The sequence below is a fragment of the Dipodomys merriami genome, unplaced genomic scaffold (assembly GCF_024711535.1).
Source record: "Dipodomys merriami isolate MVZ:Mamm:240054 unplaced genomic scaffold, mDipMer1.0.p SCAF_32, whole genome shotgun sequence".
Taxonomy (NCBI): Eukaryota; Metazoa; Chordata; class Mammalia; order Rodentia; family Heteromyidae; genus Dipodomys; species Dipodomys merriami.
In genome coordinates, this window is record NW_027204715.1 from 12,858,577 (window position 1) to 12,877,908 (window position 19,332).

The 19,332-nt window shown below is 34.1% G+C and overlaps 1 protein-coding gene across 1 annotated transcript in view; it reads right to left on the bottom strand.

Annotated features, from left to right (window-relative positions):
* Positions 1 to 19,092, bottom strand: part of Cdh18 (cadherin 18) — a 394,050-nt gene extending 374,958 nt beyond the window's left edge. Inside the window, exon 1 of the mRNA XM_070042219.1 lies at positions 19,018 to 19,092. The gene's annotated coding sequence lies outside the window, so the exon portion shown is untranslated. The remainder of the gene's footprint in view (positions 1 to 19,017) is intronic.
* Between the last annotated feature and the right edge of the window lie 240 nt (positions 19,093 to 19,332).

Sequence of the window (19,332 nt, forward strand, 5' to 3'; positions counted from 1 at the left end):
GGTAGTATACATGGATAAAGTTATTTGGTATTTAAAATAAAGTATAAGATTCAAAAGATTGTTATTAGAGTATGTGGCTCTTTGCATAAACTGTTCTTACTGGGCCTCTCACTGTGCTCTTCCTTTTCGATTCTCTTCTCTATCTCTTTTCTCTCCCTGTCTTTCTCTCTCTCCCGCACACACATGGACACATGTTCTCACTCTCCTGTCTTTCTGCTGCTCACTCTTTTTTTCTTTCTTTTTTTTCTGTCCATCTTATTTTGTTGTTTCTATTGTTTTGTCTGTCTCTCTTTGTGTCTTCGTTTTTGTGTCTCTGTTTCTGTCTATCTCCATATACTTATGGCCCTGGATCTGGGGACTTTCCCCTCCCAGCCACTCAGATGCTGGGATTGCCAGTATTTGTTGACATTCCCAACTTGATACTCCTTCTTCAGCGTTTTAAGGTTTTCTACAATGACCCTGTTGTTTTCTCCACTGTTCCTACATGGCGCGACCTTTCAGACTGATGTTCCATCAATTTAGGAAGTGTTTGAGCCCATATTTTATATCCAGGAAATTGGAAGAAACAGTAGTTGATGTCTCTTAGCATCTGATTCTATTTACTTATGTATTTATACTGACTATGAAATATCATGATGGATTACCTTTATGAGAACCATCCATCTTAAAAATAGTTAATTCTTTTTTCACTATTTTCCTCAATTTAGGTTTAAATATTTTCAAGAAAAATATTGCCCCTGAGCCACGAGTATTAAATTCACACCTACAAAACTATTTTTACATACCAAAATATAAAGAAACCATTTGTAAATAGATTAGTACAACTGTATTTTGAGTCCTAAAATTAGAATGCCATTTTGTTTTATAAAGGCAAGTATATTTTTGATATGATATCTCCAAATGCTGTGAACAGCAAGATGAGTTGTTTATGGTGTGATCCAAAATATTTTTAGATTGCTTATTGAAGTCAAGAGATACCCCGTGGCTAAATGTACCATTTTAGAGATTGTATACCACTGTGGTTGTACAAAAATTACCAATGGCAGAATGGTCATATTTCTGAACTTACATAAGTATTGTAAATGGAGTGGGTTATCCAAATATAAGGGAGAGGAATAAGGTAACTGCCCTTTCAAATTCAATGTCACTTAACTGCAGTAGTGGATATTTATTTACTGCATTTCAAAATGCCTTATAAAAGAAAGCTTTTTGCTCATTATTGTTTATATATTTTAGGAGACAGAGATGTAAATCAACAACAATCTCTGCTTGAAAAATACTAATAGCATAAGAGCATACAGAGAGAAACAGAGGTGGAAGTTTGGCATTTATAATACATTAAATAATACAGTGATAGGGTAAAAGCAGGAGGGGTAAATTTCTAATATAATAGATCCAATGATGTCAAAAAGAAATGTAAAAATCATCACAAAAATAAGGCAACACACAGATATCAGTAGCCTAAGGACACTAGAGATCTAGAACTGACCAAAGTAAATGAGCAGATTTAAGTTTTCAGCCCTTTGAAAGAAAGCAAATGCATGTAAAAAGTCCCTGAATATTTCAGTGCTGAAATAAAATATATTAAATGAAGAACATACCATTTTTCTGTGATAGTGAAAACAGTAATATATTCAAATATTACAAATGAGGAAATGGAATAGAACTAGATGTATGAATTGAGAAAGTTGGAGCCTCTATATACAAAACACTATTGAAAAACACCTTCAGCGAACCAAATAGAGACATATAATTATCAAGTTATCCTATTTGGGGCCCAAACTTAGGAAATATTTAGCCATGGTGAACTGTAGATCTGTTTAGATCTATAGTTATCATTTCTTAAAAGATGTATTTGTTTGAGCACTGGTATCCTTTTCTAGCTATAGATCTTCCAAGTCTGCAGAGCTGGAGCTTTAAAGAAAGAATTATCTTGGATCAGAAGAGTCAACAGCAAAATCAACAGAACAAAGCAGAGGAGTGAGAGTAATAGAATAAAACAGATATTTTGTTGCAATTTATAAGTTTCTGTATACTGGCAGACCTACATTTCATGTTGACTACAAATGACTATTGTGAAATGCAAACAGGTATTTCTAGCTATGAAACAATAGATAGGATTTCTGTGTTAAGTATCCTGTAAGGCTCACTTTTATTGGAAGAGTGATTCAATGTATATTGTGCACCTTGAATCAGACAAATAAAGAAAGAGAATCTATGTATAATCCCTAATGTTGGATAACTGATCACAGAATAGACCTCAGTGAAGTAAATAGAATTTCCTAAATAAGATTCAGGATCATCCAACATTGACATGGCTCAATGGGAGTCAGAGAGGATACTTTGTTCATTAAGGTGCTAGACCTAGAGACACATTCATTACCATGTTTACATAGATGGCAAGGTACAAGGACATTTACAGTGAAGTCAAGTTAAGGTACCACTTTAGATTTGAAGTGTTCTTGCACACTTGGGAACAATGCCATTTCAGCTACCACATCATTACAGAGAAAAGGAGTAGAGGGATGAAGTGGCAAGAAATAAGTAAATAAAGAATCATGGAAGGCTGCTGATGATTATTAAGTGTCCCATCCTAGAATGGATGGAAGAAAAGAAGCTTACATTTTGCCTAACAGAAATGGTACACAGTTTGAATGCTGAAATTGCCCTGCATGTTTGGTAATTGTACAAGTAAGCAAAGAGGTTGGTATTGGTAAAATAGGATGTAATTGTAGATGAATGAGACCTCTATAGAAAGACTGTGAAATGAGATGCTTAATCAAAGGATTAAACCTTTTAGGAGAAAAAAATTGGAGAAAATAATATTGAAGCAGAGAGAATAAAATGTTAGTGGAGATTATCTGAAAACAGCAATTCTGTTTTATCAACAGAAGCTGCTCATTGCAAGAGCAAGAAGGAAACTGATTTCCATTTCTCCAATTTAAGCAAAGAGAACTAGCTACTATTTGCAGTCTAGCTTTTATATGTTATATTGTTTTTTACTTTTTAAACAGGGTTTTCCAGCCAGGTGCCGGTGGCTCACGCAGGCAATCTTAGCTACTCAGGAGGCTGAGATTTGAGGATCACGGTTCAAAGCCAGCCCAGGCAGCAAAGTCCATGTGACTGTTATCTCCAAGAAACCACCAGAATACTAGCAGGGGTATTGTGACTCAAGTGGTAGAACGCTCTCCCCCATGACCAACAAAAAGAAAAAAAATAAATAAAAGGAAGGGCTGGGAAGGTGGCTCAGTGGTAGGGTGCTTGTCTTGCATGCATGAGGCCCTGGGTTTGATTCCTCAACACCACAGAAGCAGAAAAAGCCAGAAGTGCCACTGTGGCTCAAGTGATAGAGCGGAAGCCTTGAGCTGAAGAGCTGAGGGACAGCACTCAGGTCCAGAGTTCAGGCCCCATGATTTTCTTACTTTTTAAAAATATTTGGGCAACACCAATTTTAAAATGAAATGGTGGTTATCTATATGTTGTTGTTGTTGTTGTTGTTGTTGTTTTTGTTGTTAATGAAGCAAAGTTCTTGATCTTTTTGTTCTTTCCTTTGTCATTCTAGGAATCAAACCCATGTGTGTGAGGTGTATGTTCTACATAGAGCCACATCCTCCTTGCTAGACTAAACTTCCTAAAACAGTATGATCAGATTATAGGTTCAATGCGAAAAATGTCTATTTTTTCATTTAATTAAAATTAATAACTAACATCCAAGCCATAACTAACATCCAAGTTTTATATACTGCATTAGTTATGCATAGAAAATAAAAAAAAGAATGACTCATTCAAAACTTAACATGGAGTAACTTAAATCAAGGAATGCTTGCTTAAAATTAACATCAGGGATCATTCGAAATCAACGGAGTTTACATACTCCATATTTCGTAGATACAATGGAGTGTACATTATTGTATTTCCAGCATGGTATATACTATGTGATCTGGTTTTAGTGACGTGACTAAATGAAAATAATAATGGTAAAGTACTTGATTAAGTTTAAGAGTTAATTTTCTAGTGTAATCATCTTGAAATTTATAGTTTATAGAAATCAAATAAAACTGGTGTGTTTCTACTTTAATATTTAGATAAATGATAGCATCACATATTTTTCAGGGGACTGTAGGATTTACATGTATGTGTATGTATGTACATATACATGTGTGTATATTTAACTAGGGCTTAAATAAATACAGAATGTATACAAACCATAAAAGAGAATCTTCTCTGTGTAGCACAATTAGACCCACATCAATAATATAATTACTTAGCAAAAGGCTTTGCTTAAAATAATTTTAAAATTTAAAAGTCATAGTTAACATAGAGGCAGTTATAAGGATTTAAGCATATCCCAAAAGAAAAGTTTGAAACATAAATATGAATAGTGAAAATCAATGGATTCTTCAGTTTTCTACCTGAGGTGATATAAGTTCCAGACAATTTTCTGTAGTTGATTAATATGAATGAATATTAAGTTAGAGTATTTTATTTCATATTGGAGAATATCACACACATAATTGACTTGATTTTCATCCAACTATGTATTTGCACTGAGGTATTTGAAATGGTCATTTGGAAATCATGGTAGTTGTAGTCACTCATAGAGATCTTTTTCAATCTTTATAGGATTATCCAGTTTTTAAAATATCTACTATTTATATTTGATCATATTTCCTTTGCAAATATTTCTGCTTTTCTTTAAAATTTAATAGTGGGTCTTTTCTGTTAAATATCTATTCTACTACTGGAGGCCCTTTCTAGACTGAGGACAATATTTTTTTTTAATTTTATTTTACTTAGGATTAAATTTCAGACTTACTGCATATAAGGGAAGCATTTTACCATGTGAGCCATTCCATTTGAGTACTATCCAGAGCTTTGTTGTCTGTAGTAGGTTTTTTTGGTTGTAGTTTTCTTTGAATTTTTTTGAGTCAGAATCTTCTCTTTTCCCAGATTAGTCTCACATTCTCACATTCTTCTTCCACTTCTATCTCTAGGTAGTTGAATATTTGTTTATCACCTTGCCAAATTGATTTCATTTTTCCTGTGATGTCCTTTTAATCATCTCTCATTTTGCTATCAATTAAATTCAAGCCATATTTATTTTTCAAGTGATGCATCCCAAATTATTTTTTACATATGAATATCCATATTCCTTAGCTTTGCTTTTGCTCAGGAACTTATTAGGTCTGAGTCTTGCCTATCTGTACCAGAGGTGTCCTTTCTCTACTTATTTTCAATCAATTTTGTGTGCTGTTTATTGTCCCAATACCTTAGTTATAGAAAAAAAAAAGAATCCATTCTGGCTAAAGAAGAAAGGTATTTATTAAATTATACAGAGTGCTCAGAGAATCTTTAATGGGACTAAGGCAATAGGCAAAAGTATACCACATAACTGGACCATTAAATGAGCTACATTATCCATAATCACCACGGTAACTAGCTCCAGAATCATGTTGCCTATGAGCTAATCCAAACAACAAATTGCTCTGCCTCTCTTCATAACCATTTCAATTCTGCACAGCCTCCTGTTAGTGCACTGATTAAAGAAACTTAAATTCTACCTGGAACTCATGCTGCAGTAGAATCAGGGAAGTACAACTCTTAGATTTCCATCTAAGTAGCACAAACTTGAGCACTTTTTGGAATGAGTGTTGAATAAACAAAATCACATCTTTCAACCAATTCATATGATGAAAATTGAACATATCATGAAACAAATATTCTGTCATTTTTTAATTACCAGAAATTAAAATGGCCACCTAATCTTGCTAGGCTTGTGTTCTCATTTCTTGTGCTCTATAGCTTGAGTACTGACTCTTTATTTTGTGAATTAAAAACCAAGCACATATTTTCTGGTAACTTTGCAGATTGAGTCTTGCAGACTTTTATTCTGTTACTGGCCTTAACACATTGCATTTCAGCCTTCTGAGAAACTAGAACTACAGGTGTGAGCCACAAGTGTCTGGCAATTTGTATCTTTATTAATCATTTTAAAGGCTAAAACAAAACTTTGTTGTTGACAATTTTATATAATTCTTTATGTAATTATTTTTTTACTCAAAAGCTGTCTTTTGAGTTCAATGTGGTATAGCATTTTTTCAAAACTTTTATTCTCAGAAATAAGAAACAGCTTCATGATTTGAAAAAAAAGTGAATGTACATAATTAAAGTAAGGTGCTAGATACAACAAATAACAAGTAACATGAATTGAGTAAATAAAATATTTTATAGAAAGAGCTTGGTAGTGAACTTTCTCTTTCAATTTCATTGAAAAGTTGGAGGAGTATTGGTATGATTTCTGCTTTGAAGGCCTTTTAGAATTCCACTGTAAATCCATCTGGTCCTGGGCTTTTCTTAGATGGGAGGTCTCTTATTGCTGTTTCTATTTCGATGGTTGATATGGGTCTGTTAAGTTGGTTTAACTCATCTTGGTTTCATTTCAGCATGTCAATATTTACTAGAAAATTGTCCATTTCTTCCAGATTCTCAAACTTATTAGCCTAAAGGTTTGAGAAGCATTCCCTTACAATGTTCTGAATCTTGGTGGTTTTTAATTCAACTAGACAGTCTATGTCACTTAATTGGAGAGTAAAGTCCATTAATATTGAAAGTTAGGACTGAGAGTTGTTTGGTATTTCCTGCCAAGTTGTCCATATTCTTGGGGGCTGTGACAATTGGGTTCTTCCTATGGTACTTGGGATCTCAGTTTGGGTGAGGTTTCTTGGCCTTTATTTTGCTCTTGTTGGTTTTCTATGTGTAGGACACCTTTAAGTATCTTTTGTAGGGCTGGTTTGGTAGAGATATACTGTTTCAGTTTTTCTTTGTTATAGAAGGTTTTTATTTGACCTTACATTGTGAAGGAGAGTCTAATTGGGTATAGTATTCTTGGCTGATGGTTGTTTGTCTTTAGGGAGTGGCATACATCATTCCAGGCTCTTCTTGCTTTAATTGTCTCTGCTGAGAAATCTGAGGCTATTCTAACTGATTTCCCTTAATAGATGATTGATCTTTTCTCCTTGACAGCTTTAAGGATCCTTTCCTTGGTCTGAGTTGATCCCATGTGGACTATAATGTGCTGGTGGGATGCCCTGTTTCGGTCTGGTTTATTTGGGGTTCTAAAAGTTTCTTGTATCTGAATAGGCCCATCTTTTTGCATATTTGGAAATTCTCTGCTAGGACCTGTTAAATAAAATTCCTAGACCATTAACTTCTGTCTCTAGGTGCTCCTCTACACCCATTATCCTCAGATTAGGCCTTCTGATGGTACTTTCTAAATGTTGAATAGCTCTATCATATTTCTTGGATTTGTCTTGGATAGTTATGTGTTATTTCTCTATAATATCTAGGCTGTCTTCCATCCCAGAGATTTGATCTGCATGATATAACCTACCGTCAAGACTTTCTACTTTGTTTTTTATTTCCTTTCCTTCTAATTGGTTGGCTTTGATGGCTTCAAATTCTTTGTTGGAGCTTTGTTTTAGATCTTGTATGGACTTCTTTATTTCCTTAATTTGTTGTTCAGTGTTTATTCTCAAACCCCTTAGTTGATTGGTCATGGTTTCATTGTACTCCCTTTCCTTCTATCAGGCTCCATTTAGCATTCTCTTTGTGGTGTCCCTGAATTCTTTCAGCTGTCTCTTTATGGATTCCATGAATGACTCTATTGATCTTTGTTTATTCTAATCCCGCTCACATAATTCCTGTATTACTCTTTGATTAGCTTCCTCATGCCCATATTGAAATTCCTGTATTAATCTTTGATTAACTTCCTCATGCTCACGAGATTCCTGTATTAATTTTGGTTAGCCTCATCATGCTTGTGAAGTTCCTGTATTGATCATTGGGTAGTCTTGTCTCCCTCGCTATCACACTCACACTCAGACTTACAGTGAAACTTCTCTGAAGAGGAAATAAGAATGTCCAATAGACACATGAAGAAATTCTCAACCTCTCTAGCCAAAAAAGAAATGCAAATAAAACAACATTGAGATTCCACCTTACCTCAGTTAGAATGGCTAAATCAAGAACTCTAATAACAACATATGCTAGAGGGGATGTGGCCAGAAGGGCACCCTAGTGCATTGTTGGTGGAAAGCAGTATGGAGGTTCCTCAAAAGGTTTCACAGAAAGCTCCCCTATGACCCAGCAATCCTACTTTTGGGCATTTACCCAAATGATCACAAACAAGACCATACTAAAGCTACTAGCACAACTATGTTTATTGCAGCATTATTTCCCATAGCTAAGATATAGAACAAACCCAGATGAAGGGATCAAGAAAATGTGTATAGATAGATAGATAGATAGATATAAATTCTATGCCTCCATCAGAAAGAACCCATTGCCCCATTTGTTAGGAAAAAATTATATTAAGTGAAGTAAGCCAGGCCCAAAGAAACATAGGTCCCATGGTTTCCCTTATTTGCAATAATTAGTATATATCTGGGACAAGCAGAAAAGGTCAAAAGGTGTGTACATATGACCAGATAAGATGATGTTAAGTGAAATGAACCCCAAGATAGGGACACAAATTGTTTTTTCTTTCTTTCTAATGCTTCTAACATATTTATAAGATACCACATTATTTTTCTTGTTGCTTTGTATGTTCCTCCCCCATGATACAAACCCTGTTTTCATTGTATTTGATGTTGTTATCCTGTATCTTGTATATATACGTCTCAAATTTGGGGAGGGGAAGGAAAAAACCAAAATGCTTAAATAATGATACAGGTTGACCCATTGTAACAGTGAGATGTACAAGACATTGTGCTGCAAAATGAACTGTACAATTTAGGTGGGTTGGGGGAAGGAATGTAGTTGTGGAGGTGGGAGGGAAGGGATGGTAAGGGAAAAGCAAAGGTGGCAACAATTTTTGATTGGAAATATACTCATTACCTTGCTCATGTAACTTGTAAACCCTCTGTACAGTACTTTTACAATAAAAAAAACATATTAAATAAAATGGCATGAAAGTTAGAATTAATGAAAAAATATTTTATAATCATAAAACATGAGACCTGAAAAAAAAATATGAGATGATAAATGCAGAGGTCCACGAGAGTCTTTAGAAGAGCAAATGATGCACTTAGAAAAGATAAATTATACAGGACTCCAGACAATCACACATGGAGACCAAAAGAAGATATTCTTAAGAGAGGATTATAAAGAACCAAAAACTATGCACATATGATCCTGTAAAATAATTTTTATCAAAACGAACTCCAAGAAATGGAATGAATGCATTTTTGTTATTACTGTCTTTTTTCTTTCTCATTTGTTTCTGTCTTTGTCTGTACCTTTGTCTTGTATTTAGGTTTATCTGTTTTGGGGTGTAGAAGTGAGGCACAGAAATGGTGGGACAAAGAGGGAACAAGTGCAGCATTTATGCACACTGGACATTATGTTGCAAATGAACTATACAACTTATAGGGTTGTCTCTGGAAGAAAAACAAACTGGGCGAAAGTGAGGAAAGGGATGACATTGTTCAAAAAGAAATGCACTCATTATCTATCTGACTTATATAACTGTAACCCCTCTGTACATCAATTTCACTATAAAAATTAAAGAATAAAATAAAATGAGAAATAAAATTTCAGAAAGTTTTTGACTCATCAAAATATAAGTTGGCTTGTTTGAACATATAGACTGTGTGCATGTATAATGGCAATGGATAACTTGAGACATGTTACTTCCTTTGAAATGAATGTATTTTATATTGTGTCATGCTGAGTAGAGGAATAAAAAAAATGTATCCTTGTTCTCTTAGATAGTTTAAATTGGGTCATGTGACTGGTTAATGATAGTTGAAATCTTTTGAACAAAGAAAACAATCCATTTTTCCCCCAAGGGAAATTTTTAGTCATGGACTGAAAAGTAATTACACTCTTTTATACAGCCATGTACAAAATCTATCACAGGCCCTCCTGATTTAGAATCAAATCTGTAGCTGGACTTGAGTAGTGAAAGGAGTCAATGCTTTGATGAATAAACAGAGACATAGCTGCATTGCTCACTGACTCATTTGGTCTTTAGCTTATCTACCAAACAGCTTCTAGATGAAAATAACCATGATTCTAAAACAACCATATTGAATGGACATAGAGCCACACTTTTTGTTGGACATCTTTGTACTCTAGCAGCACCAAAACACTAGACGTTCTATGGAAAATAATTAAAACTTAAAGGCCTGGAGACCCAGTACCAATGATCAAGTCCATAGCTTACCAAGATAATGCTCCTTGTTCAAGCTCAATACTTTCAAAAAGAAAAGACAAAAAAAGATTATATGTGAGAATGTATCTAAATCTTTCACTCTTTCTGTTCTTAATTAGATATATTTCCCATCAGAGAATATTGATATAAAACCCACAATATACAATAATATGAATTCAAACTAGTGGGTGTAACCACAGTTTAATCATTTGGTTAATTCAAGAAGAGATATCAACATTTTCCTTTAGTTATTTTTTCAAACTTGATCAGGGGGTGTTTTCCAAATATTATTTTCTTTTGCTTTCAACAGAATAATGACTGTTGAAGGGTTGGGTCACTTTTAACTGCTATGATTTCCCTTTAATCAGCTTCCTTGTCCTCAGCCTCATTTTCATTCAACCAGTTCCATTTCCTATTGTTACAACAATTCATAATTATAATGCTCCAGCTTGTTTTCTAGGCAAGGCTCCCAGCAAATCCTTTTCTTGTCACAACTTTCTTCTTCCCATCTCTTACTCCATTACTATCCATTCTGCATGTATTACTTTTTTTTCTTCAGCAATTACTGTTCCTTGGAAATACAGTTATTAAAAATCCACAACCTACCAAACCCCACATATCAAAAGGTAAAATACATATCCAAAAATATTTCTCATTTTTTTGTTCAATGTGTTTTCACAAGTAAAGTGCACATATGCAGTCTTTCTTAAGTAACTTATGTTATTAGGAATGTCCTTTCATTTTTCTGCTTCAGGGGAAAATATAGAATAAAATTGTGTAGTGATTTGTGGTCAGACAGATCAGATTTCTAGTAAAATCATGCATTAGTTGCAATTTGCCCATTAGTTACTGTGGTCTCTAAGCCTTTGTTTTGTGAATTGAAAACCAAAACACAGACAATGTATTTCTCATTGAATTTCTGTAAGTTTTAGATACAATGAGTGACAAGTCTGAACACTTTTAGTCTCTAAGTATTGACTGAACACAAAACTAATATAGCAGTAGCCACTGTATATGTCTATATAAGTAGATCAATTCTAATATTTTATGATGCAATGAAAAATAAATGTATTCTTTTCACAGTGTGAAACATTTCTGAGATAAAGCCACATTGGGGGCAAAATGTGGCCCATGATAAACCCCACTCAGCAGTGCTATACAGATCAACACTCAAAATAAGGATAAGATAATATGATGAAAATAAACATCTTTTTTTTTTGCTTAAATTGAAGAGAAAGAAGAAATTTTTGGACCTTAACATAGGAAGTGACTCACATTCTCTTGAGATAACGGTATTCATCTTAACCTAATTTAATAAAAAATGACTAAATAGTTTATGTATCATTAAAATACCTGCTTGAACAATGGGATGATTGATCAAGATACGGAGTATTAAAAATTGATACATTCAACTGGAGCACTTTTGTACATGAGAAATAAAAATAGAAATACATTTTTATAAAATTAAAAAAATAAAAACAGCTTTATGATGTGGGATCAACATGCATGGTTAACTCAAAACTACATCATAAAGAATAAACTTAAACATAAGTTCATAAATATATAGTCTGCTTTTTTTTCAGATTTTGCTAAATACAAAGTGCAAACACGTGGGAATAAGGATCAAACGTGTTTTTGAGATGTGGAAAGCTATTAAACATTTATGGTGAGTCTTCTAAACATAAGATACAGCGTGGGATGTTTGTGATGGAAGACGAAGTGTGAGGGGCTATATTACATAATTTAACTGAGTTCTCAGAGTCCAGGCAAAGCAGAGGCATTTCATGGTCCGAAGCAGATAGTGATTACTTTATAACTTACCCTTCAAGAAGCAGAGTTATAATTTTACCATAGTGTGAACTGGAAAGCTAGGCATGTTTTTATAATTTCACAGGTAATCTTCCTTTTACTCTTATATATACAAAATTCTTGGCCACCATCCCAGAAGAATCCTGGTCTTTGTAAACTTTGCCTTTCATTTAAGTTATGTGTAAATTTGATGGATACATCAAATTTATGAAATTCTACTTTGATCCTTACCTTAAAGAAGAAATTTCTTTGTGCTTATGAGATTATTTGTACTAATTATTTATTGGAAAATGATGAATGGTTAATTATCATATGGTATATCATATTAATTGTATTTTTCTAGTACAAGGAAGGAAATAACTACATTGGTTTATATTGCTGTCTAATAAGTTACCTCAAAGTGAGAACCATATCTAACATTTTGTAGCTCTCTCTGTCTCTATTATATACATATATGTATATAAGTACATATATATATATATATATATATATATTTCTCCAGTAAATGAAGAGAGTGAATGCTCCATTCAACATACTACAAGCTGCAAATTAAGGTTGTTTGCTGCTCTGAATCCTTATCTGTCTGCTTCAGGGAAAAGATTCTCTTTCATCTTCATCCTGATGTTATCACAGTGTAGATGGAAGTTAAATCTGAATATTGAACAGACATCTACATATCTACATTGCTTTGCTTATTGCAGCACTAGTCACCAAGGCCAAGATATGAAATCAACTTAAGTATCCAGCAGCTGATGAATGGGTAGAGAAGATGTAAAATATGTACATAATGTCCACAAAGAAAGGGATTCTCTCATTTCTGACAACCCAGATTATTATGGAAAGAATATATCAGACAAAATAACCAAGATACAGGAAGATAAGTGCTACATGTTCTCATTCAGACATGTAATCTATAAAAGATAGTACACATAGACATAGAAAGGAGGAGAGAAATTATCAGAGATTGAAGAGGGTAGAGGAGATGGAGTGTAGGCAGAGATGGGTATATAACATTACAGTCATATATACTTGTGTTTGCTGTTCTGTGGCACTGTAGAGCTTCTCTGGTTGAATATATTATATTAAATACCTTAAACCAACTAGACAGGTAGACTTTTAATGATTTTATCAGATAAAATGATATATTAGACAATAGATAAGTTAAATATATTGATTTAATTGCACACTAAACATACATATGTGTATCAAAACATTATCCTCTCTCTGTAAGCATATATGATTTCTCTGTCCAAAAATTGGAAAACAGAGAACATGCCAAAGGAATGAATTTACTTCCATATGTTGTTAGGAGTAAGCTATTATTTCCCTTTATGGCTCCCAGAGATTTTAACTCCCAGAGACTACATACATTATTTGTTTGCTTATATTTATTTTATTTTATTTATTTTTTGTCACTGGTGAGGCTTGAACCCAGGGCCCGAGTCCTGTCCCTCAGCTCTTTTACTCAAGGCTAGTGCTCTAGTACTGTGAGCCAAAATGCCACTCCTGTTTTTTTGAGTAGTTAATCAGAGAGAGATAAGAGTCTCATCGGCACTTTTATACCCTGGCTGGCTTCAAACCACCATGCTCAGATCTCAGCCTCTCAAGTAGCTAGGATTACAGGCATAAGTCCCACTTTGTTTGATTATCAATTAAATAATTGAATTTACTATATGGATCTCTCCATCCTCAAGCTACAATTGACAGTTCCAAGTTCTTCTCATGCTTCGCTTCAGATCTATGGTGCTATTCTTTACTAGCTGGAAAAATCTTTCTTGCTTAAAAGATGTCAGGAAATATGTAAGGCTCACAGGCTTACTATGTTAACAATTGTGTCATGTGACTTAACGCAGTCCTGGCACTAAAGTCCACCATGTACATACACAATGACAGCTACTACAGACAGAAATTCTTGGGGAAAAGGGAGAAGGTGGAAGATTTTTCACCACAATTTTACCTAGTGTATCTAAAATTATGCCTTTTGAAAGGTAAAGTAACAGTGTGATTCATCTATACAATGTTTCACCTTGGAACTCTTCAAATGTTCTGCATGAGGATAATAAATGTCTGCTCTACTTACAGCTTACTGAAGTACAAGAAATAGAAAACTAAAAATCAAAACACCTAAAGCCCCAGAGTAGAAATTTGAATTACATTTATCTGAAGATATGAATTATATCTTTAAACTAGGATTGATATATTCCTTCCATTTTGATAGATTTTTAATCTTCAAAAGACTGTTTGATTATGCAACTAGACCTTAGATACTGCTTCTTTAACATGCATTTTGAAACTTCATTGAATAATTTTATTTACTCTCTTATGTAATAACACCTTATTCCAATGGAAGGCTGATGAAGCTTTCAATTAAAGTCTTTCAGCCTAACAAGAACTCTTGATCAGTATTTACCCTTGAAGACATTCTGTGTTAGCTTGAAATGTGTACGTCCTTGGGAGAGTAATTTACATTGTCATTGGCCACAAGAGTAGGCTTCTATTTAAAGATGATACTGTACATTTAGTTTATATTCTTAAATCTGAATAATCAACAAATTGATAATCTGATTCTTCTAGATTTTCCCATATGGCTGAGAAATACTTGTTCAAGCATCAGTAGAAATCAGTTTGTATTAGTACATGAGAGATAGGATACAGTGATGAAACAAATTACACTGGTTGAGGTAAGTTGTTTATTAAAAAAGATAAGAAACTGACCTTCGATCTTCAAAATCAGGTACTCATTTAATATCAGTTAAAGACATAAGGAATTCGAACATAACCCAATGTGATTAGAAGTAATTATTGAAGTCATTTGCTAATTTAATAATATGAGGAATTAGAGGTAGATCATATTATCATAGATGACTTGAGAATAATTTTTTTAGACAGGATAATAGATACTTGGTTGGTAACATTGTAAAATGCTTGGGCTGCCATAGTATGATTTTGTTTGCTCTGTTGGAAGAAATTTTGCTTTAGTGAAAAATAAGTTCAGTGCTTAAGTAAAAAACATGCCAACCTTGTGGGAGACACAATCATCTTTTTCTTCTTAAAATATTTTATCAACATTGAATAATTTTACAAAGGAGTCAACATGCAATAAAGCATTTTATTAATACAATGTGTCTTGATCAGTGTCACCCCTTGGAACACTGTCACCCATCCCTTCCAATCAACTTCTTAATTCAGAGGATATGGGGGAACTCCACTCAGTACCTTACATTTCCTGAACTTCACAGAAGCGTAAGAAAGATGAAGGTCTCAGCTAAGCTCTTGGTACCTCTATATGGCTTAATCGAGTTTATCCAAAGGAAATATATCTCAAAAGAAATAGGCTGAGGTGTGAGTTGCTCTAAGATTTATTTATTTTTGTTGGACTTAATTCTTTCTACAAAAGTTGCTACATATTTTACTATGATGAAATTAACCAGCAAGGCTCAATAGTCCATAACTTACCTATGGAAGAAAAAGGCATTAGAAAATGAATGGTTTAGAATGTCAGGGTATTAAGTAGATTTAGAGGAAAGTAATACCATGATGGATCCTGGGCATACTATTACATGTACTGGATTGCTTAACCTGAAGTGGCAGGTAACAAAGAGGAAAGAATTCCCCAGTGATACCAAGCAATTTCTAAGAGCACCAGGGAGTCAGGTAACCACTTCATTTACCCCTTATAAATTGAGTCCTTAATTTTACCCCTGTTAATCTCCAAACTCCTGTTCTTTCTTTAATTGTAAAATCAGGTAGTGGCACTGCTTGTGAAAGGAATAAAAAACAGCCTTGCCTAAAACACTGTTTGTGTTCCATAACCAATAAAGCATGGGGGAAAACTCTTGAATGCATTTAACTTGGTATTTTATAGAAAGAAAATTGAGACAATTACTTAGCAAGAAGAATAAACTACTCATAAATATATCTGCCTTTAAGAATTTTTGGGTTGTCACGTACACACCATGTGCTCCACTTGCTTGAGAAAGGGGTCTCCTCAAATTTTGCCTGTGTTGGTTTCCTACTACAATCATACTAATTGCTGCGTTCCAAGTAACTCAGTCAAAAGATATGAGACACCACACAGGTAGAATAGATACTCGTAACTAGATATTGAACACTTAGCCCTGTCCTTTACTCTGGTGAATGATTTCTCTTATTTCAACAGAAAAGACATGCTAAATTTCAAACATTAAGAATGCAAGGGGGGCTGGGAAGGTGGCTCAGTGGTAGAGCGCTTGCCTTGCATGCATGAGGCCCTGGTACGATTCCTCAGCACCACATAAGCAAAAAGAAAAAAAGCCCTAAAGTGGTGCTGTGGCTCAAGTGGAAGAGCACTAACCTTGAGCTGAAGAGCTGAAGGACAGCACCCAGGCCCAGAGTTCACGACCGGACTCCCCCCCCCCTCCCCCCCAAAAAAAAAGAATGAAAGGGAAAATGGTTGAAAAAGCACAGCAGTGACAATCACTGGACATTGATAAAAGTGAGTTGTACAACTCATCTCATGGGTATAGACAGGAGGGAGGGACTGGGAGAGAATGAAAGAAGACAAGACACTATATAAAAGAAAATATACTTATTATCTGACTCATATAATTGTAATCCCTGCATACATCACCTCTATGACAACAATAAAAATAATAATTAAGGGAAATAAGTTAGAGAACCATTATAAACCCCCTTTTTACCAGATGATTAAAAAGTAATTTTCCCAAGTTCAAATTGTACTGTTTTTAAAATTATGAGCTATAGGGTAGAACACATCATCCTTTAATCATCTGTGTAGTTTCCTGTCATCCGGATAGTTAGATCTACAAAGAGAAGTTACATCTCTGGAAAGTCCTTACTTTAAGAGGTAATAAATGAGAGGGAAACTCAAGTGACTTTTCCCACAGAATCTTATTTACATAAGAATGTGGAGAACAAATCTGTCACCATCACCCTAAATTGGGTTCATTGCTCATGCAAAGCACCTTCAATAAGAAGTTCAGGAAGAGGAAGCAACTGATGATAATTCTGGTAGTCACAACAAGTGCTTTTTTTAAAGATTAATTATTGTTTAAAGCATACAAATTATGAGGTACAGGGTAATAATGTAATACATGAATACCACATGTGATGATTTAGTCATTTAGCATTTTGTCTCCTTAAAAAGTTTGTAGTTTGTGAATTGTACATATTATGTAGTACAATGAGATATTTCAATACTTGTGTACAATGTGCAGGGATCAATCCAATCTGTGTCATTTCCATCTTTATCATTGCTTTATATGGGGAGAGTTCTTCTCTTCAGGACTTTCATAAACTATATTGTTTTGAGTTACAATAAACTTCTGATCTCTAGAAGATTATAAATTACTGCCTGTACTGCTGGGTATTATTCACTATTTGCTAATGTACTTCTCTTCATTTCACTCAGGCTCTCTCAGACACTGTTTAAATTCAAGCCAGTTTAGTTCCTAGATCCTATGTAGGAGAGAGCATGTGCTATTCTAGTTTCCGTATCAAACTTTTTCTACTTAATGCAGTGCCCTCTAGTTTTATCCAAATTGTTGCAATGGTCAGACACTGTAAAATGAACAGCCTGCCACCCATCTTCTTTATGAATTTATCCATTGATTTCATGTTTTATTTAACATAAACACTAATCAGTTTTTAAAAAGGACAAAAGGTTATTTCATTAATAGGAAAATATAATAGATTTACTTTGAGTATCCATATTCCTTTCTTTTCCATTATGCCTTTGTATTTTCACCAAGAAATAGAATTCCTTTATTCACATTTCACACACACACACACACACACACACACACACACACACACACACACACACTGATATACACATACATGTGTGTGTATAACAAACTCAAAAAGTTAATAAAATCCATAAATCATCTTACTAATGTAAACTTAACTATATGAGTACACATATTACAAATGAAGAAGCTCTCTTTTACCAAATGATGAGGTTTATTTAGGCAATTCTATAATCTCTTAATCTTGGTATTTTTTTATGCCAGTCCTGGGGTTGAACTCAGAGCCTGAGCACAATATCTTAGATTTTTTTCCCCAAGATTAACACTCTATACCTTGATCCACAGCTCTGTTTTTCTTAATTTTTGCCTATTAGAGATAAGAGTCTCAAGGACTTTACTTCTTAATCTGGCTTTGAACTGAAATCCTCAGATCACAGACTCTTGACCAACTATGATCACAATTACCTGCTCCTGGCACCTGGTGACAATCCCCTAATTCTTTTTGTTATAAAGTATTCTTGTATTGTGGACCTCTACACGTGAGAAAATATCAAAACTTCTGACGAATAAGCATGTCTTTTATCCAGTAGACTTGGACATGGCTATAGATAGTAGCAAACAATTCACTGCACAACAAATGTGGGGATGTCAAGTTGTTGGAATGAATAAGTCATCAGAGAGCCAACAGACTGATAGATACAGTCTTAATGTTATACTCTTCTGAATGCAAGTGGCCCCAATACTTTGGTCATGGTATCATTTATGGGCATTGTATAGTCTTTTCCCCAGTTCAATCTGAAAAAGGTAAGTCCTTTATTTTGGAGTCTTTCAAAAAAAATGCCAAACCAGAAGAAAGACGGTATGTCTACTTCCATTAGCAACAAGATTCTGTGTGTTCTGTCGTACTTTTGGCAAACAATATCTATGGATATTTTCAGTTTACAAAAAATATTCTCAGCTATTTTATTAACATCAATAATCTTATAATATTGAAATATAGTTATGGTAATTTTTTTTTGTTTAGAGACTTACTTTGTGAATGAACATCAGCTATTTGCATTTAATCCCAAGTCCTTCATCATGATTAGATATTATTGTAGTCATATCAACTTAAATGTAGTTCATATTTTACATAGGCTTCTTTTAAAATTATAGGATCCAGAAATAGTGCAAATTAAGAGGGGAGAAACTTCTTATAGGAATGCCACAATGCTCATCAATTGCATAAAATTTAAAGGAGTAACTTACAAAGAAACAGATGGTCATGGAAGCAGCTGCACAAGATGTTTCAGAAAGTGGATGAGACTCACAGGCAAATGGGAATCCTGAGTGTGGAGGGAAGGAATTGTGCCTGTACATGAAAAAAATGAAATTGATAGTTTGTGCTTTTGTACTATGAAATTAAAACATAAAAACCACAGATAGATTGTCTTCCAAGTGTTTTCCAAATCATAAGACTGATTTTCCTACATAAACAACATGAATACATGTTCCAGTGCATAAACACTCTCATACATGTTCATGCCTTTTTCTGAAACTCTTAGAGATTGCTGTATTTTCTGA